This window comes from Lithobates pipiens, unplaced genomic scaffold, assembly GCF_037356315.1.
Source record: "Lithobates pipiens isolate NorthernLeopardFrog02 unplaced genomic scaffold, aLitPip1_a1.2 Scaffold_18, whole genome shotgun sequence".
NCBI lineage: Eukaryota > Metazoa > Chordata > Amphibia > Anura > Ranidae > Lithobates > Lithobates pipiens.
The window spans coordinates 633969313-633980051 of NW_027507758.1; the positions used below are offsets into that span (position 1 = coordinate 633969313).

A 10739-nucleotide genomic window follows, 5' to 3' on the forward strand; every position below is an offset into this window, starting at 1 on the left:
CCCTTCCCCTGCACCCTGTGTCCCGCACCCTTCTCCAATACCCTGTGCCCCATGTCCTGCATCATGCTCCCCATGTCCTGCATTCTGCTCCACATGTCCTGCACCCTTCTTCGGGACCCTGCTCCCCATGTTCTTCATTCTTCACTCTGCTCCCCATGTCTTGCATTCTGCACCCTGTACCACATGTCCTGCAGCCTTCTCTGGTACCCTGTACCCCATGTCCTGCATTCTGCAACCTACACCCTGCATTCTGCACCTTGTTTCCCGTGTCCTGCATTCTGCTCCCTTCTCCTTCATCCCATGTCCAGGTGACCCATACACCCCTCTCCAGTATCCTGTACCCCATGTCTTATGTTCTGCACCCTTCACCCTATTCTGCACACTGTACCCCTTGCGGTGACCTACACCCTTCTCCATTACCCTGTTCCCCATGTCCTGCATTCTGTACACTGCGCCCCTGCAGAGTCCTACACCCATCTCCGGTACCCTGTACCCCTTGTCCTGCATTCTGTACACTGCACTCCTGCAGTGGCCTACATTCTTCTGCTGCACTTTATTGATTGCATCTATCTTTTGCACCTACGTTCTGCACCTTACAGATTACTTACCCGACCCCAGGTGCTGACAACCCAAACACTTTTTCAGCTGGCTCCTAGATTTAAAGCAAATTTATCAAGCCCTGCTTTAAGTGACTTCCTTCCCTCCCCCTCATCTCCTTCATTATGTAAGTCATGCTGAGATCATCTCCCATTGGCTGAGCAATATTCTCATTTGTCTCTGAGCTCCTTCTTGCTATTCCTCGTCCTGCCTGTTGTTTCCTTGGATTGATTTTCTGTGTAGTGACCCCGGCTTCATCTCTTGGATGTGCTCGTCTGTTGCTTGTCCTGACCTTTATCCTGATTCCTGGATCTCCTTCTCAACTCTCCTCCATATCCTCTGAGCCCTTGTACACACAGTCGGACATTCTGACAACCAAATCCGTTGGATTTTGTCCGACAGATTTTGTCCGATGGATTTTATCCGAAACTCTTGCATACACACGGTCGGACAAAGTTGTCGGAAAATCCGACTGTACATAACGTGATGACGTTATTTCGTTACGACGGGACTACGTTCAGACTAGTAGCCAATAGCTTTGGTCTAGGAATTTGATCTGAGCATGCGTGGCACTTTGTCCGTCGGAGTAGGCTACACATGATCGGAGTATATCTGAGCATTTTGTCTGAAAATTTTATGGACAAGTTGGAAAACTTGGTCCGTCGGATACTCCGACGGAAACAGTGCGATGGAGACCACACACAGTCGGATAACGGTCCAATAGGACACATTCCGTCTGAATCTCCGACCATGTGTACAAGGGCTTACACAGCTTTTTTCCACACATGCAGTGACCCCGGGGGGGCGGAAACTTGGCACCAGCACTCAGCAAAATCCATCCCCACCATTAGGAGCTCTGGAGAAAATTGTCTGCTATTTACACTCCGTTCCTCCGCACGTCACCTGATCACATGAGAGCTTACTTTCACACATTCCTGACAGATTTCTGTATGGTAAAGGTCAAAGTTCACTCTTCAGTTTAGGAGAGGAAGGACACACCCAGGAACAATGATTTGGTTTGCATGAGAGCCTCATATAGAGGACCCCTCAAATGTCCCTCCACCCAGAATCTATATGTCCTATAACATCATACTGACCTCACAGCTCCTCCTCCTAATGTCCCGCCATCTGGCTCTTTTCTCTTTTTTCTGATGCTCTTACGACGTGGGTGGACCCTTGGCATTCTTACTAGCTAAGTGGGACTGTTTAATTTGTGTTGTATGTAATGGCACCAGAATTGCTTATGACAAACTTTTAACCTATGAAGTGGGAGGCCCTGTGTAGGTAAATTATACCTCAGTCTGAAGTGAGGCTTTAATAAAAATGAGACCTGGCTTATCTCTATTATTAAAACACAGACTTGACTGGAGGGGTGAGGAGGACTCTGGGAATATCATTTGATTTTTCTATTTGTGTTCAGATCTAGAGTTTTCCTCCTGTGAAGTCTGGAGATCATCTGACATCACATTGCCTCCACCTCCCTCCCTGATAGAATAGAGAAATAGAAAGAAGATTCTAGAAGTCACCAGAGAGATGATGGAGGAGAGGTGAGGAGGATTCTGGGCATTCTGGGACATTATCCAGTAACAGACAAGGGATGTGTCTGGATGGTGACTGTATCATTGTGTGTGTCAGGTTCCTATAAGGTGTCAGGATGTCACTGTCTATTTCTCCATGGAGGAGTGGGAGTATTTAGAAGGACACAAGGATCTCTACAAGGACGTCATGATGGACAATCAGCCGCCCCTCACATCACCGGGTAAGAGGAGACTTTATTGTAAAGGAGAGAGCAGTACGGAGGCTCCACCTAGATCCCCCATCATCTGATAAACACATAGAAACAATGTATTCAGTCAGTGTGTGTGTTTCCTACAGATGGATCCAGTAATGGGAACCCACCAGAGAGATGTCCCCGTCCTCTGTATTCCTGGGATTCCACACAGGAAGATCACACCATCCCTCCCCACCATCAGGTAGATGAGGAACAATCACTGATAGTATCATTAGGATCTGTACATTATCTGCATTGTTACCATTGATTAGGGATGGCCGAACGGTTCACCCAGCGGTCGTTTCGCTGCGAATTTCGGCTGTTCGCGGTCCGCCCGATCGGCGGACTATTGCCGCCGTTCGCCCAGCGGACTTCCGTGTTTACTGTGTAAAAGAACTTTGACCTGTGATGACACATCCATCATGGGGTACAGGACAGCCAATTGAGACATTACAGCACATGGACACTTGGTCATTCCCCCTAACTTATAAATACACCCGATCCGGCGGCCATTTTACATTCTTTCTTCTGTCACTATAGGGAGAGGTTTCTGTGTGGAGCAGGGAGAGATTGCAGTGACCCAAATCGCTAGCTATTTGGTACACAAAAGTTCTTTTCAGGACTGGTATAGGTGTTAGGTGTAGTTCAGGATATAGGTTTGAGGCAGTGCTGTGCTAGTGATTGTTGCAGCAGACTGAGTGTCTTTTGTCAGTTTAGAGAAAGGGACAGGACGGTGTGTGCTGCAGGGACAGGCAGTTTAGTCATTAGCTGTTACTATCAGGTCCACAAAAGTGCTATTCCAGTTATTGTTCCAGTAGCCTCTGTTTTGTCAGTTTATATAGGGACAGGCAGAAAGCTGTGTGTGAGGCAGTGAGGGTCAGTTTAATCAGTAGCTGTTACTATTAGTTCCACAAAGGTTCTTTTCAGGACTGGTATCAGTGGTATGGTAATAGGCTTGTACACGTATAATATTCTTTCTTCCAAATATAGAAAGAATATTATACTTGACTGCTGCCCTTCTGCTGCAGTCTGCTAATCAGTCAGCCCTATACTGCAGGACTGGTAAGGTATAGGGTGCTACAGTACATAGGGTTGAGTGAGGTACAGTCTGCTACTCTATAAGGACTGGTATAGGTCCACAATACATAGGGTTGAGGTGCACTACTGTTGACCGCTGCCCTATACTGCAGCAGTCCTTCATCGGTATAGGGACTGAGAGTTTTGTCACAGGGTCATTTAAAAAATGACAGGCAGAGGAAGAGGCAGGCCCTTCCGCAGGGGTGGTAGGGGTAGGGCAGGAGCAACAGGCTTGAGCCAAAGTGGAAAGTTGCAGAAGGTGCGTTCAATTACTTTAAAGGAAGCACCAGACTTGGTTGAGTGGCTCGCTCAGCCTTACTCTTCTGCACACTCCTCATCCTCTTGATCTGCACCCTCTTCTTCACTCTCTGCTATGTGCACCCCCAAAGACACTACCACCACCACATACCTTCCGCTTGAGTCACAGGAATTATTTTCCGATCCATATCAAGACATTTCTGGTATTGGATCAGGAAGAGGAGGTAGCAACAACCGCTACTCAGCAGTCTGACGACAGTACCCAGATCAGCCCAAGGACGAGGTTGGTCCCCGGTGTTGCTGCCTACTCCGAGATCTCTACTTATAGCAGTGGGGAAGGTGACGTCGATGATGACGTGTCTAGTGATGTCACGTGGGTCCCACAAGAGAGGAAGAGGAGGGGAGTTCAGAGGGAGATATGGACCAGCAGATAGGGAGGAGAAGCAGGAATAAGCAGGAATAACTTACATTTCACAGGAGGGACAAAGCAGACTGCAAATGTATCAGGAGCGAGTCATCGACCATGTACGGTCACATCTGGCGCTCCCAGGACACCGACACATGGCTCCGCAGTGTGGGCTTTTTTTAACGTGTCCGCTGCTGACAATAGCGTTGCCATCTACAATCTTTGCAGTCAACGCATTAGTCACGGTAAGCCCAACACACCTAGGGACGACCGCCTTAAGAAGGCACATGAGCAGCCATCACCGAGCTCAGTGGGAGCAACGGAACACACAAAGCCACACTCCAGACTCTCACCGTCCAGCCTCGTCTTCTACTTCCCCTTCTCCTCTCTCCTCACAATTGTCCTCCATTCCACCTTCCATCACGCCAAGCTCACGTTTTTCTGCAAAAAGGCAGGCTTCCATGGGCCTAATGTTCGAGCGTAAAAAAATGATGACGCCGGATAACCCTCTTGCCCAACGGTTGACGGCTGGCTTGTCAGAACTCATACCCCGCCAACTACTGCCATATAAACTGGTGGACTCGGAGGCCTTTCGCAAATTTGTGGCCATTGGAACACCACAATGGAAGGTCCCAGGAAGGAAGTATTTCTCAGAGAAGGGCATCCCAGAGCTATATGGCCATGTTCAGCGGCAAGTGAATGTATCTCTGGCACACAGTATCAGTGCCAAGATACATCTGACCACAGACACGTGGTCTAGCAAACACGGGCAGGGAAGGTATATCACTTTTACTGCCCACTGGGTGAACCTTCTGACGGCCGTCAAGCATGTAACCCGTGGCACCCGTGTAGATTTGGTTTTACCGCCACGGATTGCATGCAGGCCTGACTCTTCTTCTCCTCCATCCTCCTCCTTAGCTGACTCCTCCTTTTCCGCTGCTAGCATCTCTTCCGCTGCGCCGCCCAAGCTCCCCAGAACCTATTCGACATGCCAGGTGAGACGTTGCCATGCCGTGCTGCGTCTGTTGTGCCTGGAAGCCAAGAGCCACACTGGCCCGGCACTCCTTTCAGCTTTGCGTTCACAGGCAGATCAGTGGCTAACAACGCTCAATTTGACAGTTGGTAAAGTGGTGTGTGACAACGGTGCCAATCTGCTTAGCGCATTGAAACAGGGCAAAATCACGCACGTGCCATGCATGGCACAAGTCTTAAACTTGGTCGTGCATCGATTCGTTGTCAAATACCCTGGGGTCCAGGACATCTTTCGGCAGGCAAGGAAAATCTCGGCCCATTTCAGAAGATCTTACACGGCCATGGCTCGCCTTACTGACATTCAGGAGCGACACAATCTGCCGGTCAGACGTCTTATTTGCGATTGCCCGACGCAATGGAACTCAACCTTCTATATGCTTGATAGGCTGCTCCAGCAGAAACGTGCAGTTAACGTCTACCTGTATGAACTCTGCGGCAGAACAGGTTCTGGGGAGCTGTTTTTTTTTTCACCGCACCAGTGGCTGCTCATGCGCGGCGCATGCAGACTTCTGCGGCCATTTGAGGAGATCACCAAACTGGTCAGTCGCAGCCATTGCGCCATCAGTGACATGGTACCTTATGCCTTCTTTATAGAGCGTGCATTGCATCGTGTCATTGATCAAGCTGTGGAGGATCAGGAGCGGGAAGATGAGGAAGTCGCAATGCTGGATGAATTCCCAGGGGGGGCTACTCTATCTGAGACAAGTCAACAACAGGAGTCTGAAGAGGAGTCAGAGGAGGATGGTGCCGGGGCGGATGAGGAGGAGCAAGAAGAGCATGCTTTAAACCTTTCTGGGATACCTGTTGTGCGTGGATGGGGAGAGGAGAATGAAGAGGACGACATTATCCTGGATGATGAGCAGGAGCCAGGCCACCACACCGCTTCCACTTTAGTGCAAATGGGGGCCTTTATGCTCCAGTGTTTTAATAGGGACCCCCGTATAAAAAGCATAAGGGTCAAGGACCAGTACTGGGTGACAACATACTTAGACCCCCGGTACAAACACAAAATGGCGGAAATGTTACCGCCGTCACAGAGGGCTGGCAGAATGGAGCACTTCCAGGCCTTGCTTGGAGAAATGCTGCATTCTGCTTTTGCGTGCGCTGGCAGAGGAGCAATTCCCACTCCCAGAGAAGGAGTTGCGGGTACCAATCCAACAGCGCCTGCAAGAAGAGGCCGGTTTGAAGATGTGTTGGTGACTTCAGATATGAGGTCATTCTTTCAGCTGACCCATCGACAGGTGTCATCCGGATCCAGCATCAGGGAACGCCTAGACCGTCAGGTGTCCGACTACATCGGGTTAACTGCCGATGTGGACGCTCTGAGGAGTGATGAACCCCTGGAATACTGGGTGGGCAGGCTTGACCTCTGGCCAGAGCTTGCCCAATTTGCAATCGAACTGTTGGCTTGCCCCTCGTCCAGTGTCCTGTCCGAAAGGATGTTCAGTGCAGCAGGGGGGATCGTGACCGATAAGCGTACTCGCCTAGTTCACGACAGTGTTAACTACCTCACATTTCTAAAAATTAATGAGGCATGGATCTCAGAAGAATTCAACACATGTGACCAGTAGACCATGTATATGTCGATAAACAATTTTTTTGATCAAGCACACAGACCTTCTTTCTTCATTTGGCTCACTTTCTTGTCCAAAAAAAGCACACCGTACTATATGCCCGTACCCTCCTCTTTGAAGAGGTTGAGCGGTGTCATATTTCTACTGGGGCTGCTTATTATGAGGGGCTCCCACCATCCCTGTGCTGACTTCCACCTGGGCCTGCTTATTATGAGGGGCTCCCACCATCCCTGTGCTGACTTCCTCCTGGGGCTGTACCTCTGCTGTGCATATTATGAGGGGCTCCCACCATCCCTGTGCAATGCTCATTATGAGGGGCTCCCACCACCCCTGTGCTATGCTCATTATGAGGGGCTCCCACCATCCCTGTGCTATGCTCATTATGAGGGGCTCCCACCATCCCTGTGCTATGCTCATTATGAAGGGCTCCCACCATCCCTGTGCTGGCTTCCTCCTGGGGATGCTTATTATGAGGGGCTCCCACCATCCCTGTGCTGACTTCCTCCTGGGGCTGCTTACGGTGCAGGTGTCAGTGCTGTATATCACGGTGCTGATGGCAGTACTCTCTATCACGGTGCTGCTGTCAGTGCTGCATATCACGGTGCTGGTGTTAGTGCTTTATGTCACGCTGCTGATGTCAGTGCTCTCTATCACGGTGCTGGTGTTAGTGCCTTATGTCACGCTGCTGATGTCAGTGCTCTCTATCATGGTGCTGTTGTCTGATGACTCTATCACGGTGCAGGTGTCATTGCTGTATGTCATGCTGCTGGTGATCATCTCCTGCACCCTCTTTGCCTACCCTGACCTTCCCTCTCCTCCATTGCCTTCATGCTCTCCACAGTCCTGAATTGTCACAACAATTTCATATATAAAAAAGAATGCTTGTAGTTGTCGATCCCAGATTCACCTCATACATGTGTTATGTCATTGGCCATGTGGTGGGACTATGTTTGCACAGCTATTAATTATTTTGTGGCTGCAAATTTGACCTGTAGGTTTGCGAAGTTCGCCTCCCATTGAAGTCAATAGGGCCCGCCGCGAACGTTCCGGTTCGCGAACTATCGGCCGCGTTCGCGAAACGTCCCATCGGAAGTTCATCCATCACTACCATTGATGTCATTTTTATTCTTTATTCAGAGTTGAAACCTGAGAGAGTCTAAAGCTGAGGTTAAAGAAGAGATAAAAGAGGTGGATGGGGTGATGGAGGAGTCAGAGTTTCTAAAAGTACACAAAGATCTGTACCAGGACACCATGGTGGAGTCACCCAGCTACAGAAACCCACCAGAGAGATGTCCCCGTCCTCTGTATTCCCAGGATATGCTTTCCGCATATATACACTCTGCAGCATCCAGTGTAGCGTATATCTACAGTGCAACCATAGTGCAGTTGCTACTACTTTTCTGGTGGTGTACACACTACAGTGCAGTCGTAATGCAGCTGCTACTACTTTTCTGGGGGTGTACACAGCACACAATACAGTGCAACCGTAGTGCAGTTGATACTACTTTTCTGGTGGTGTACACAGTACACAATACAGTGCAGTGTGGTGTTGCCAAACAAGATATACATTGTGTCCGGAAGGCCACCAAGGAGAGGCAGATGCTCACAGGCCACTAAAAGAGGGGAAGCAGGCTATGTGTCTACAATCAACAGTGCTGGTTGTGGACATGGTGCATCCCCTGTAGGTGACTGTCGGGCACGCTTGTTCTTTTTTTTCTGCTGCTCACTGAGTTATTGAGCCAGAACATGCAGAACAGTTGGTGGAGTAGATAACAAAGCCGTCCTCATCCTCTGTCACCCAGGCTCAGAGTAGTTTGCATGCAATAAAACTTTATTTGTGAGAAAAAAATGACAAAAATTTTGTTTGGGTTGCATGACTGAGTAATTGTCATTCAAATACCACGTACACACGATCAGACTATCCGGCGGACTTAGTCTGGTGGACAAACCACCGTAAAGTCCGCAGGACTGTCCGAACGAGCGGACCTGCCCACACACATGACTTTTCCGGCGGACATAGTCCCCCAGGTCCATATCAGACCCTTATCCGAGCACGCAACCCGGCCGCTTAGTAAAGGGGGTGGGGACGAGTGAGCACCCCCCCTCCTGAGCTGTACCAGGCCGCGTGCCCTCAACATGGTGGGGGGTGCTTTGGGGAAGGGGGGCCGTGCGGCCCCCCCACCCCAAAGCACCTTGTCCCCATGTTGATGAGGACAAGGGCCTCTTCCTGACAACCCTGGCCATTGGTTGTCAGGGTCTGCGGGCGGGGGGCTTATCAGAATCCGTGAGCCCCCTTTGATAAGGGGGCCCCCGTATCCCAGCCCCCCACCCTATGTGAATGAGTATGGGGTACAATGTACCCCTACTCATTGACCTGTGAAAAAAATGTAAAAAAAACACAACACAAGGGTTAAAATAGTTTATTGCACAGCTCCGGGGGTCTTCTTCCGTCTTCGGGGGTATTCTCGCCGGACTCCTCCTCTATATTCTGCTCTTTTACTAGCTCTTTTACTAGGGAAGGAGCCCGGCTTTCGTCTTGTCCCCCTCTTCGGTTCTTCTAGCTCTTTAACAAGTGGTGGCCCGGTCTTCTGTCTCCACCTTCTGTTCTTCTCTTCTTGAGCTGTTGCCTCGTCGCTGTCTCTGGTCACAATGACAGGCACGCGGCGACTTATATAGGGACATCGCCGGATGATGTCCCCGCCCATTATGATGTCACAGTCCCAGCATTCTCTGGGATTGTGACATCATAATGGGCGGGGACATCACCCGGCGATGTCCCTATATAAGTCGCCGCATGCCTGTCATTGTGGCCAGAGACAGCGACGAGGTAACAGTTCAAGAAGAGAACAGAAGGTGGCGACAGAAGACCGGGCCACCGCTTGTAAAAGAGCTAGAAGAAGGCGCGGAGGCCCGGCAAGAAGAACTGAAGAGGGGGACAAGACCCCCAAAGTCGGAAGAAGAGGGTGGTGACGAAGAGGAAAGCCGGGCTCCTCCGCTAGTAAAAGAGCTAGCAAAAGAGCAGAAGACAGAGGAGGAGTCTGGCGAGAAGACCCCCGAAGACGGAAGAAGACCCCCGGAGCTGTGCAATAAACTATTTTAACCCTTGTGTGTTGTTTTTTTTTACATTTTTTTCACAGGTCAATGGCTAGGGGTACATTGTACCCAATACTCATTCACATAGGGTGGGGGGCCGGGATCCGGGGGCCCCCTTATTAAAGGGGGCTCACGGATTCCGATGAGCCCCCCGCCCGCAGACCCCGACAACCAACGGCCAGGGTTGTCGGGAAGAGGCCCTTGTCCTCATCAACATGGGGACAAAGTGCTTTGGGTTGGGGGGGCCCCCTTCCCCAAAGCACCCCCCATGTTGAGGGCACGCGGCCTGGTACAGTTCAGGGGGGGGGCGCTCGCTCATCCCCACCCCCTTTCCTGACCAGCCGGGTTGCATGCTTGGATAAGGGTCTGATATGGACCTAGGGGGGACCCCCACGCCGTTTTTTTGGCGTAGGGCTTTCCCTTTTACTCCATAACAGGTGCCGGGGCCAGCGACGCTTCCTTCGCTAGTCCCGGGTACCTGGAGCCACGCTCAAAATGAACGGACTTTTCTCCATGCGGGAAAAGTACATTAATTTCAAAAGTACGGTGGACTAGCACACAAACGGCCGTATTGTCCGCCATATTTTGGTGCAAAACTACTTTCTTAGTCCGCCGGACTTTTGGGTAAAAAAAAGTCCCCCGGAGCCCACACACAGGGGGGATTGTCCGCCAGACTTTTCCACCAGATTGTTTGATTGTGTGTACACGGCAAAAGTGTGAGAGCGCTGAAAACTGAAAATTGTTCTGGGCTGGAAGGTGTATAAGTGCCCGGTATTGAAATAGTTAAGCATCATTAAAATCGCTGCTCCTGTAAAAATTATATTTAAAAAATGAAATAAATCTGCATTGATACATGTCCCCCAGGGCAGTACCTGGGCCCCCATACCCTTTTTATGGCCAATTACTTGCATATAATAATAAAACTGTTAGA

At 50.2% G+C, this 10739-nt stretch overlaps 1 long non-coding RNA gene across 1 annotated transcript; it reads left to right on the top strand.

Moving 5' to 3' along the window:
• The first annotated feature begins 2001 nt into the window (after positions 1–2001).
• Positions 2002–2562, top strand: LOC143989944 (uncharacterized). The gene is made up of 3 exons (XR_013277105.1): positions 2002–2144; positions 2233–2356; positions 2473–2562. It is a non-coding gene; the product is annotated as an uncharacterized LOC143989944 (long non-coding RNA).
• Positions 2563–10739: the final 8177 nt, after the last annotated feature.